Source organism: Bufo bufo, chromosome 3 (genome assembly GCF_905171765.1).
Source record: "Bufo bufo chromosome 3, aBufBuf1.1, whole genome shotgun sequence".
NCBI classification, from domain to species: domain Eukaryota; kingdom Metazoa; phylum Chordata; class Amphibia; order Anura; family Bufonidae; genus Bufo; species Bufo bufo.
The window spans coordinates 122700032-122713249 of record NC_053391.1 but is presented as its reverse complement, the minus strand read 5'-3'; positions in this window follow the sequence as shown (position 1 = coordinate 122713249).

Here is a 13218-nt window from a genome sequence, read left to right as displayed (position 1 = left end):
TTCTGCCTGGCGCGGACAGGCTCTCTTACGTGACCTATGCACGTTGTCTTTTGATGGAACTAAGCCATCTACATCATCAATTCTGGAGGTAACAGGAGCCGGGTAAACAGTGGGGGTGGCGACTGGGTTTTGTGCCCTAAGCGCATGAGAAACTGACTGAGAGATAATAGAGGACATATTACCCATGGCGTTGGCAATAGCTGAAGAAATGGATTGCTGTAAATCCAGTATATGGGATTCAGCTTGCCTGGGGTTAGAACCAGCAGGGGGCGCTATGGAGCTGGTGGTAGGATTCACCTGAGACAAGGGGGTGTCACTGGGCAGAGACATGATAGGAGTTAGTCACTCCTGGAGCAGAACAGACAAACAAGACAAAAACGACCGACTCAGAGAGCAGGACAGTAGCAGGAGCCGATGCGGACGTGCAGAGACGGCGAACCGGAAACAGAACAGAGGGTGGAGGGGGAGGAAGGAGAAACGCCCCCTACACCCCCGGAGTAATAAGATGGTGGCCGAAGAACGGCCTGCACTGAGAAGAAGCCAGACGGGGGTAGCAAGATGGCGCCCGAGAATCTCTGGCCCGACGCGCCCCGCCCCTAAAAGTGAATGCCGCCGAAATCCCGGAAATCGCGAGATTTTGGACGGCAAGAAGCGCGATTGCTGAAGGAAAAAGCGCGAACGCCGAACAGATAGAGGGGGCAATGGCGACGGAAAATAAAGCGAGGACAGATGAGGTACTGTGAGAACACTATGTATAACTAATAGAGACAAGAGGAATAGCGCAGAAGATGCGCTCAAACAGGAAGGACAATACGACCTAGATAAAAGCAAATGACAAAAACGAAAAACAGGAGACAATAATATACTGTATAATTAACACCAAGGAAACAGACCAAGGGAATTAAATAAAAGCCTTAAGATCTGAAAACCCTCTAATCACAATACAATAAGTAATAATAATATCACAATTCAAATAAGAGGCACTTATCTGCTGGGGAGCAGCAAAGAAAGAGGAAGATATGTAGAGGGAAGACCTATTTATGGACTGGCTTATGGGAGGGGTTATTTGGGGGTTTGCCCTTCACTTTTTTATGTTAATTCTTTGCTGCTGAGGAATTTAGTAAAGAAAGAGTTATGCAATACGAAGCCTCCGTGTCTTGTTATAAAATTGGAAGGTTATTACTTTATGGTCACTATTTCCCAGGTGTCCCCCAACCTGCACGTCTGTTGTTCTGTCAGGCCTATTGGTTAATACTAAGTCCAGTATGGCCGTCCCTCTAGTCGGGTCCTGTTTTTTTAATTATTTTTAAGTGTTCACCATTTCAGGTTAAATACTATAATTTTATAGTTCATGATGATGACTTGGCGTGGTGGACATATGACTCCCACTGCAAATGAAGCAGACACAGCAACCGTGCCAACTGACTCACCATGACATACAATTACATCATTTTACAGGAAGTGTACAGTTGTAATAGTACATCACGGGGTTTTATGGTGTTAAAGCGGTTTTCGGTAACTTAGAAAAGACCATCTATATCTAAGGCTTAATCCATCAATATCAGATTGGTGAGGGTCCAACACTTGTCTTCAACACTCTCAGCTAATTTAGGAGGCATTCCCCTTCATTGGTTACCAGTCCTTTAAAAAACCCTTTAACCGCCTAACGGAGGATTGCGTTCCGGAGGCGGTCGATTCATTCCTCCTGGACGCAGGCGAGATTTCCTGTGAACGCACGCACACAGGAGCGCGCGTTCACAGGAACCGAAGGTAAACGAGTGGATCTACAGCCTGCCAGCGGCGATCGTTCGCTGGCAGGCTGTAGATGCGATTTTTTTTTTAACCCCTTAAAGGTATATTAGACGCTGTTTTGATAACAGCGTCTAATATACCTGCTACCTGGTCCTCTGGTGGTCCCTTTTGCTTGAATCGACCACCAGAGGGCACAGGCAGCTCTGTAAGTAGCACCAATCACCACTACACTACACCCCCCCCCTGTCACTTATTAACCCCTGATCACCCCATATAGACTCCCTGATCACCCCCCTGTCATTGATCACCCCCCTGTAAGGCTCCATTCAGACGTTAGTATGTGTTTTGCGGATCCGCAAAACACATACGGACGTCTGAATGGAGCCTTACAGGGGGGTGATTACCCCATATAGACTCCCTGATCACCCCCTTGTCATTGATCACCCCCCCAGTAAGGCTCCATTCAGACGTCAGTATGTGTTTTGCGGATCCGTGGGTCCGCGGATCCGCAAAACACATACTGACGTCTGAATGGAGCCTTGCAGGGGGGTGATCAATGACAGGGGAGTGATCACCCCATATTAGACTCCCTGATCACCCCCCTGTCATTGATCACCCCCCTGTAAGGCTCCATTCAGACGTCAGTATGAGTTTTGCGGATCTGCGAACCCACGGATCCGCAAAACACATACGGACGTCTGAATGGAGCCTTACAGGGGGGTGATCACCCCATATAGACTCCCTGATCACCCCCTTGTCATTGATCACCCCCCTGTAAGGCTCCATTCAGACGTCAGTATGTGTTTTGCGGATCCGTGGGTCCGCGGATCCGCAAAACACATACTGACGTCTGAATGGAGCCTTGCAGGGGGGTGATCAATGACAGGGGAGTGATCACCCCATATTAGACTCCCTGATCACCCCCCTGTCATTGATCACCCCCCTGTAAGGCTCCATTCAGACGTCAGTATGAGTTTTGCGGATCTGCGAACCCACGGATCCGCAAAACACATACGGACGTCTGAATGGAGCCTTACAGGGGGGTGATCACCCCATATAGACTCCCTGATCACCCCCCTGTCATTGATCACCCCCCTGTAAGGCTCCATTCAGACGTCAGTATGAGTTTTGCGGATCTGCGAACCCACGGATCCGCAAAACACATACGGACGTCTGAATGGAGCCTTACAGGGGGGTGATCACCCCATATAGACTCCCTGATCACCCCCCTGTCATTGAACACCCCCCTGTAAGGCTCCATTCAGACGTCCGTATGTGTTTTGTGGATCCGCAAAACACGAACACCGCGGATCCGCAAAACACGGACATCGGCAATGTGCTTTCCGCATTTTGCGGATCCGCACATTGCCAGAACTATATAGAAAATGCCTTTTCTTGTCCGCAATTGCGGACAAGAATAGGACATGTTCTATAGGCTCTACAAAAAACGCAGTGTTCGCCCGATCAGGCCTGATCTTGTGCGCACACTTGCGTTCAGTCCGCCCCACCGCAGTGACAGAATTTTTTTTTTTTCTGATCACTGCAAAAACACTGTAAAATCGCTGCGGCGCTATAAAAAGATTACTTTTGAGGGGCATGGCGAGTTCATAGAAGATTTTATTTATTTTTTTGTCACAAGTTAGCGGAAATTGATTTTATTTTTTTTTGTTTTTTCTTACAAAGTCTCATATTCCACTAACTTGTGACAAAAAATAAAATCTCACATGAACTCACCATACCCCTCATGGAATCCAAATGCGTAAAATTTTTTAGACATTTATATTTCAGACTTCTTCTCACGCTTTAGGGCCCCTAAAATGCCAGGGCAGTATAAATACCCCACAAGTGACCCCATTTCGGAAAGTAGACACTCCAAGGTATTCGCTGAGGGGCATATTGAGTCCATGAAAGATTGAACTTTTTGTCACAAGTTAGCGGAAAGGGAGACTTTGTGAGAAAAAAAAAAAAAAAAAACTCCGCTAACTTGTGCCAAAAAAATAAAAAATTCTATGAACTCACCATGCCCCTCACGGAATACCTTGGGGTGTCTTCTTTCCAAAAAGGGGTCACATGTGGGGTATTTATACTGCCCTGGCATTTTAGGGGCCCTAAAGCGTGAGAAGAAGTCTGGAATGTCTAAAAATGTCCTCCTAAAAGGAATTTGGGCCCCCTTGCGCACCTAGGCTGCAAAAAAGTGTCATACATGTGGTATCGCCGTACTCAGGAGAAGTAGGGCAATGCGTTTTGGGGTGTCTTTTTACATATACCCATGCTGGGTGAGAGAAATATCTCTCTAAAATGACAACTTTGTATAGAAAAATGGGAAAAGTTGTCTTTTAGAGAGATATTTCTCTCACCCAGCATGGGTATATGTAAAAAGACACCCCAAACCACATTGCCCAACTTCTCCTGAGTACTGCGATACCACATGTGTGACACTTTTTTGCAGCCTAGGGGGGCAAAGGGGCCCAAATTCTAAAGAGCACCTTTAGGATTTCACAGGACATTTTTTACACATTTGAATTTCAAACTACTTCTCACGCATTAGGGCCCCTAAAATGCCAGGGCAGTATAACTTCCCCACAAGTGACCCCATTTTGGAAAGAAGACACCCCAAGGTATTTCGTGATGGGCATAGTGAGTTCATGGAAGTTTTTATTTTTTGTCACAAGTTAGTGGAATATGAGACTTTGTAAGAAAAAAAATAAAATAAAATCATCATTTTCCACTAACTTGTGACAAAAAATAAAAAGTTCTATGAACTCACTATGCCCATCAGCGAATACCTTAGGGTGTCTACTTTCTGAAATGGGGTCATTTGTGGGGTTTTCTACTGTCTGGGCATTGTAGAACCTCAGGAAACATGACAGGTGCTCAGAAAGTCAGAGCTGCTTCAAAATGCGGAAATTCACATTTTTGTACCATAGTTTGTAAACGCTATAACTTTTACTCAAACCAATAAATATACACTTATTGCATTTTTTTTTATCAAAGACATGTAGAACAATAAATTTAGAGAAAAATGTATATAGAAATTGAAAGTGAAAAATGTCATTTTTTTGCAAAAATTTCGGTAAATTTCGATTAATAACAAAAAAAGTAAATATGTCAGCAGCAATGAAATACCACCAAATGAAAGCTCTATCATTGAGAAGAAAAGGAGGTAAAATTCATTTGGGTGGTAAGTTGTATGACCGAGCAATAAACCGTGAAAGTAGTATAGTGCAGAATTGTAAAAAGTGGTCTGGTCATTAAGGGTGTTTAAGCTAGGGGAGCTGAGGTGGTTAAAGGGGTTGTCCAAGGTTTGCTTATGCTTTAAAATCCACCACCAGACCTGTGAAGGGTAGAATACTTACCTGTTCGCCACCTCTTGGGTCCAGCTCCATGTGTACTGAGATGTCTTCACTGTACTTCAGCCCTGCATGTAAACTTTTAGCATGGACAGGGTCATGTGGGCTGCTGCAGCCAATGACTGGCCTCAGTGGTGACATGTCACCAAGCAGCTGGTCACATGACAACAGCGACAGAGCAAGATGTGAAAGCATAAGCAGTATGATCTGACATTATAAGCCATCAAGGACACTTTGGACTAAGCGGAGAATTGCTGGCGAGGACGGGAGTCAAGAAATTGTGTTTATATTTATGAAGTGAGGATAATTTAGTGCCCTAGATCATCTACTAGAGGTCAGCAATCCAAAATTACCTTGATTCATTCCTGTAGTATTTCACTATTTTATGAATAGTTACCAGCCTTCTTAGGGAACGGCCACATGGTCAGATTCCTGCATGCAATTTCGGGAGGCAAAATCAGGAGTAGATTGTAAAAAAAGAAAATAAATAAGGATAGAGAAGACTACCCTAATGTTGTCAGCCTTTAGGAACTCTATGCAATTTACGTGTGGGGCCTTCTGGGACGATGCAAGTCATTCAGGGTTGGATCCTTGTTTGTCTAAGGGCTCTTTCACATGAGCATGTCCCTTGTGGGAATCACGCTCTGTGTGAGAGAGGGATTGTGCGGTCTGAACTTACAGAAGCGCAGGGTATTATCATGATTGATAATTCTGTGTGCCTCTGCTTTACCCTTCTGTAATAGAATCATACTGGCAGCTCTATGTCAGTATGATTCAGTAACAGAAAGGTCACACAGAGGCACACAGCATTATCAATCATGATAATCTGCATTTCTGTAGTCCAGACCACACAATCCCTCTCTCACACAGAGCGTGATTCCCGCAAAGAACACGCTCGTGTGAAAGAGCCTTAAGAGTTGGTGAAGACGGTACTATATGTGTAGCCAGAGTTTAGCTCAGGAGCCACATATAGTACCGTTTTCACCATCTCTTAGGGCTCTTTCACACGAGCGCGTCCCTTGTGGGAATCACGCTCTGTGTGAGAGGTATTGTGCGGTCTGGACTACAGAAATGCAGGGTATTATCATGGTTGATAATTCTGTGTGACCTTTCTGTAATGGAATCATACTGACAGAGCTGCCAGTATGATTCTATTACAGAAGGGTCAAGCAGAGGCACACAGAATTATCAATCATGATAATACCCTGCGCTTCTATAAGTTCAGACCGCACAATCCCTCTCTCACACAGAGCGTGATTCCCGCAAGGGACACGCTCGTGTGAAAGAGCCCTAAGAGTTGGTGAAGACGGTACTACACTGCTCAAAAAAATAAAGGGAACACAAAAATAACACATCCTAGATCTGAATTAATTAAATATTCTTCTGAAATACTTTGTTCTTTACATAGTTGAATGTGCTGACAACAAAATCACACAAAAATAAAATATGGAAATCAAATTTTTCAACCCATGGAGGTCTGGATTTGGAGTCACACTCAAAATTAAAGTGGAAAAACACACTACAGGCTGATCCAACTTTGATGTAATGTCCTTAAAACAAGTCAAAATGAGGCTCAGTAGTGTGTGTGGCCTCCACGTGCCTGTATGACCTCCCTACAATGCCTGTGCATGCTCCTGATGAGGTGGCGGACGGTCTCCTGAGGGATCTCCTCCCAGACCTGGACTAAAGCATCTGCCAACTCCTGGACAGTCTGTGGTGCAACGTGACGTTGGTGGATAGAGCGAGACATGATGTCCCAGATGTGCTCAATTGGATTCAGGTCTGGGGAACGGGCGGGCCAGTCCATAGCATCAATGCCTTTGTCTTGCAGGAACTGCTGACACACTCCAGCCACATGTGGTCTAGCATTGTCTTGCATTAGGAAGAACCCAGGGCCAACCGCACCAGCATATGGTCTCACAAGGGGTCTGAGAATCTCATCTCGGTACCTAATGGCAGTCAGGCTACCTCTGGCGAGCACATGGAGGGCTGTGCGGCCCTCCAAAGAAATGCCACCCCACACCATTACTGACCCAATGCCAAACCGGTCATGCTGGAGGATGTTGCAGGCAGCAGAACATTCTCCACGGCGTCTCCAGACTCTGTCACGTCTGTCACATGTGCTCAGTGTGAACCTGCTTTCATCTGTGAAGAGCACAGGGCGCCAGTGGTGAATTTGCCAATCTTGGTGTTCTCTGGCAAATGCCAAACGTCCTGCACGGTGTTGGGCTGTAAGCACAACTCCCACCTGTGGACGTCGGGCCCTCATATCACCCTCATGGAGTCTGTTTCTGACCATTTGAGCAGACACATGCACATTTGTGGCCTGCTGGAGGTCATTTTGCAGGGCTCTGGCAGTGCTCCTCCTGTTCCTCCTTGCACAAAGGCGGAGGTAGCGATCCTGCTGCTGGGTTGTTGCCCTCCTACGGCATCCTCCACGTCTCCTGATGTACTGGCCTGTCTCCTGGTAGCGCCTCCATGCTCTGGACACTACGCTGACAGACACAGCAAACCTTCTTGCCACAGCTCGCATTGATGTGCCATCCTGGATAAGCTGCACTACCTGAGCCACTTGTGTGGGTTGTAGACTCCGTCTCATGCTACCACTAGAGTGAAAGCACCGCCAGCATTCAAAAGTGACCAAAACATCAGCCAGGAAGCATAGGAACTGAGAAGTGGTCTGTGGTTACCACCTGCAGAACCACTCCTTTATTGGGGGTGTCTTGCTAATTGCCTATAATTTCCACCTGTTGTCTATCCCATTTACACAACAGCATGTGAAATTGATTGTCACTCAGTGTTGCTTCCTAAGTGGACAGTTTGATTTCACAGAAGTGTGATTGACTTGGAGTTACATTGTGTTGTTTAAGTGTTCCCTTTATTTTTTTGAGCAGTGTATATGTGGCTCCTGAACTAAACTCTGGCTACACTGGGTGTACACATTGTGATATATTGTCCCTATCAAATGATGTGCTCCCTTATGTAGAGATGTACCACCATAGCAATAGTAAAGAGTTTGTCTCTGATCTAGACCTTATTTAGAAGAAACCTTACAGAAAATAAAGAAACACTAAAAAATTTAAATTGCATCAAAGTTTACATTCCCCCCCCCCCCCCCTTAAAGGGAACCTGTCATGTTGAATATGGTGTCTAAGCTGCAGGCAGCATGTTACAGAGCAGGAGGAGCTGAGCAGATTGATATGTAGTTTTATAGGAAAAGATTCAGTAAAACTTGTAATTTATTCATTTAAATTCCCTTCTCATTCTGCTGTTTGAAGTCAAGGAGGTGCAGGGGCGGCCCATGTTGTAGGAGTGAGGCAGGGCAACAAGTAGGGGGGTCAGCAATACCATAATGCCAAATAGCATATAGCATAGTGCAGAACAATATATTGGCCCAAAAGCTGTCCCTCTGTGTTGGCCAGCAATAGCTGCCATTTTCTGTTCTCCTCCTCCAGTTGTGTCTGATTAAGATATGGAGCAGGGGGATTAGGAGGTAAGATGCAGGTCATAGTTGAATTAAGGAGGGCATGTGTGGTCACAGGCCAGGTACATGAGTATCTGATTCGCACAGCTTTAATTACCACTGAGAGCTCATTATGTACCTGGCCAGCAGGGGAGGGGGGGGGGGCAGGGCTTTGGCAGCCTGCTGGGCTTTGGCCCATTGGTAAATTTCCCTGTAGTATAGTGTCTATGGCCAGTCTGCCCCTGCGGAGGCGGTCCTATGAGTGACTGACAGCCTCCACTCTATGATTGTACAGAAAGTGCTGTAAGTCAATCCTTGAGTAAATTATAAGTGATTCTAAATCTTTTCCCACTAAACTATATATCAATCTGCTCAGCTCATGCTACCTTCAGATCACACTGCATTTTCATGGGGACAGGTTCCGTTTAAAAGGGTAGTCTTATTATTGACCCTATCATATAAAAGCTGCCATGACAGTCAGCTGTACAAGGGCAACCCAAGCTTATTAGCTCTCCATTCTGGCTCATCCATGATGTCTATATGCCCCACGGAAAATTAAAGGGAACCTGTCCCCTCCAAAAACCGCCAGCAGTACCTGAGAGTAGCCCGCAGTGTGTTTCTAATGATCATTTTCTTTCAGCAGTCAGATGCGGCAAAAGCTCTGAAAATGTTCTTTTATCCCCTGCCCGCGCTATTTTCTAGTCATGCATAACCCCTTAAGGACATAGGGCGTACAGGTACGCCCTTGTGCCCTGGTACTTAAGGACACAGGGCGTACATGTACGCCCTGTGTATTTTCGATCACTGCCGTGCGGCTGGCAGTGATCGGAACCCGGTGCCTGCTCAAATCATTGAGCAGGCACCTAGGCTAAATGCGCGGGGGGGTCCCGTGACCCCCCCATGTCGGCGATCGCGGCAAACCGCAGGTCAATTCAGACCTGCGATTTCTGCAGTTTCTGATCCCCGCGGTCCCTGACACCGGGGATCAGAAACTTTAGTATTGCTAAAATATATCTGTATCCCCCCCCCTGCACCCCTGAGTGATTTTAGCCCGGTGGGAGGTGCAGGGGGAGGGGTGCGGGAGGCCGGCGGTGCGGCAGACGGGATCGCGATCCCCCGCCCGCCTCCCCTAGAAAAATCGTTGGTGTACAGTGGGTATACCAGGGTGCCAGCACATTGCTGACACCCTGGTATAAACGGCTGACATCTGCGATGCGATGTCAGCCGTTTAACCCTTTCCATACCGCGGTCCGTACGGACCGCTGTATGGAAAAGGTTAACAGCTCATTGAGCTCCCTCCCTCTCCCATCGGGGGGCTGCTGTGCCTTTGCAGCCCCCCGATGGGAGAGGGAGAGAGCCCCCAGACAGCCCCGTCCTTACCCTTCCCCGTCTGCGAAGTTCTGACCAGTACTGAGCAGACGGGGAAGGTTCCCATGGCAACAGGACGCCGTCTCAGGCATCCTGCTGTCCATGGTGCTGAACAGATCTGTGCTAAAAGGCATAGATCTGTTCAGACAAAGTGTAAAATACAGTACAGTACAATATATATTGTACTGTACTGTATTATACAGACATCAGACCCACTGGATCTTCAAGAACCATAGCCAGGCTATGAGCTATGCGCTGTGATTGTCCAGCGCTGCAGCAAGGGACACGCCTCATACAAAAAATCAGTCAGAGGGAGCGCAGACACCGGAGCCTATACCGGGCGAACGGAGCGGCGCCCAGACATACTAGTACAGTGGGGGAAATAATTATTTGACCCCTCACTGATTTTGTAAGTTTGTCCAATGACAAAGAAATGAAAAGTCTCAGAACAGTATCATTTCAATGGTAGGTTTATTGTAACAGTGGCAGATAGCACATCAAAAGGAAAATCGAAAAAAAAACTTTAAATAAAAGATAGCAACTGATTTGCATTTCATTGAGTGAAATAAGTATTTGAACCCCTACCAACCATTAAGAGTTCTGGCTCCCACAGAGTGGTTAGACACTTCTACTCAATTAGTCACCCTCATTAAGGACACCTGTCTTAACTAGTCACCTGTATAAAAGACACCTGTCCACAGAATCAATCAATCAAGCAGACTCCAAACTCTCCAACATGGGAAAGACCAAAGAGCTGTCCAAGGATGTCAGAGACAAAATTGTAGACCTGCACAAGGCTGGAATGGGCTACAAAACCATTAGCAAGAAGCTGGGAGAGAAGGTGACAACTGTTGGTGCGATTGTTCGAAAATGGAAGGAGCACAAAATGACCATCAATCGACCTCGCTCTGGGGCTCCACGCAAGATCTCACCTCGTGGGGTGTCAATGGTTCTGAGAAAGGTGAAAAAGCATCCTAGAACTACACGGGAGGAGTTAGTTAATGACCTCAAATTAGCAGGGACCACAGTCACCAAGAAAACCATTGGAAACACATTACACCGCAATGGATTAAAATCCTGCAGGGCTCGCAAGGTCCCCCTGCTCAGGAAGGCACATGTGCAGGCCCGTCTGAAGTTTGCCAATGAACACCTGAATGATTCAGAGAGTGACTGGGAGAAGGTGCTGTGGTCTGATGAGACCAAAATAGAGCTCTTTGGCATTAACTCAACTCGCTGTGTTTGGAGGAAGAAAAATGCTGCCTATGACCCCCAAAACACCGTCCCCACCGTCAAGCATGGGGGTGGAAACATTTTGCTTTGGGGGTGTTTTTCTGCTAAGGGCACAGGACAACTTATTCGCATAAACGGGAAAATGGACGGAGCCATGTATCGTGAAATCCTGAGCGACAACCTCCTTCCCTCTGCCAGGAAACTGAAAATGGGTCGTGGATGGGTGTTCCAGCACGACAATGACCCAAAACATACAGCAAAGGCAACAAAGGAGTGGCTCAAGAAGAAGCACATTAAGGTCATGGAGTGGCCTAGTCAGTCTCCGGACCTTAATCCAATCGAAAACCTATGGAGGGAGCTCAAGCTCAGAGTTGCACAGAGACAGCCTCGAAACCTTAGGGATTTAGAGATGATCTGCAAAGAGGAGTGGACCAACATTCCTCCTAAAATGTGCGCAAACTTGGTCATCAATTACAAGAAACGTTTGACCTCTGTGCTTGCAAACAAGGGTTTTTCCACCAAGTATTAAGTCTTTTTTTGTTAGAGGGTTCAAATACTTATTTCACTCAATGAAATGCAAATCAGTTGCTATCTTTTATTTAAAGTTATTTTTTCGATTTTCCTTTTGATGTGCTATCTGCCACTGTTACAATAAACCTACCATTGAAATGATACTGTTCTGAGACTTTTCATTTCTTTGTCATTGGACAAACTTACAAAATCAGTGAGGGGTCAAATAATTATTTCCCCCACTGTAAGTGCAGGGGGACCCCTGGGCGCCGCTCTGCCCACTGATATAGTTAGTTTTTAGTTTGTACAGTAGTGAAAGGTCCTCTTTAAAGTGACACTGGTCAGATTTGCATAAAATGGCCTGGTCCTAAGGTGTAATAAGGCTGTGTCCTTAAGGGGTTAAAGTCAAGGTAAACTCGCCTCCTTCCCTGCCCCTTCGCCTGTGACTGACAGCCAGCAGTTCGGCAAAGCCAGCCGAACTCTCGTGCATAAGCGTTGTCAGTCACAGAGAAGGGAGGGGGAGCAGTTACCTTGACTTGAGGCACGACTAATAAATAGCAAGTCTGCCATTGTTTGTTTGATTTTGTTTTTACTGTCCAGTAAAACTGATTCTGTGGATCAGTACAATCACAGCGATACCAAATTTATATATTTTTTCGTAGGCATCACTATTTTCTGATCCCCATAACGTTTTTATATTTATGTCTACAGAGCTGTGTATGGACAGCATTTTTCATTTATACCACTTGGGGTGTGTTTGACTCTTTTGTTACTTTTTATTATATGTTTTGGGGAAGATGAAGCGACCAAAAATGGCAAATCAGCCGTTTTTTTTCCATTATGCTGTTCACCATGTAACATCGGCTGCTGTGCGCCGCTGTTCCACTACTTACCGCCACGGCCCTGGGCGCCGTGTTCAGCGGTGATCTGCTGCCAGTGCTTCCCATTCATCGCTGCAGTCCTGGGCTCTGTCTGTGTAGGTACTGTTGTTCTGGGATCCGCTCCACAGTTTCCTCTCAGCGCTGGCCACAGCATGGTTGCTGCTTGTTTCCTGCAGCACTCCCTGTGCTTTATGGGTTAGGTCATGTGACCTCTCTGACCAATCCTAGCCCTCCTGCACATATATAAGTGGCTCAGCCCCCTTCCCAGATGCCTCAGTGACAATGTCCTTGTGTCCTGTTAAGGTTCCTGATATCCGCTTGTGTTCCTGTGTTCCTGACTCGTACTTGTATTCCTGGACCCTGCTACCTGTTTGATCCCTGCCTGCTTGCCTTGACTCTCCTGTTGCCGATCCAGATTGCCTGACCTGTACCTGTGCCACCTGCCCTGACCTATTGCCTGTCTGACTTCGCCTCTGCCTCATCCTTTGGTCCTGCACTGTTGCTCCTGGTTACGACTTAGCCTGCTGACAACACCTGTACCTCTGGTACCTTTCTCAGGTACCTCCTGGTCAGCCTGGACCAGCTGCCTTGTATGCCAATCCTCCTCAAGAGGTAGCGACCTGGTGTTCCCCTCGGGAAAGTCTATCCCCACCATCTGGGGTAC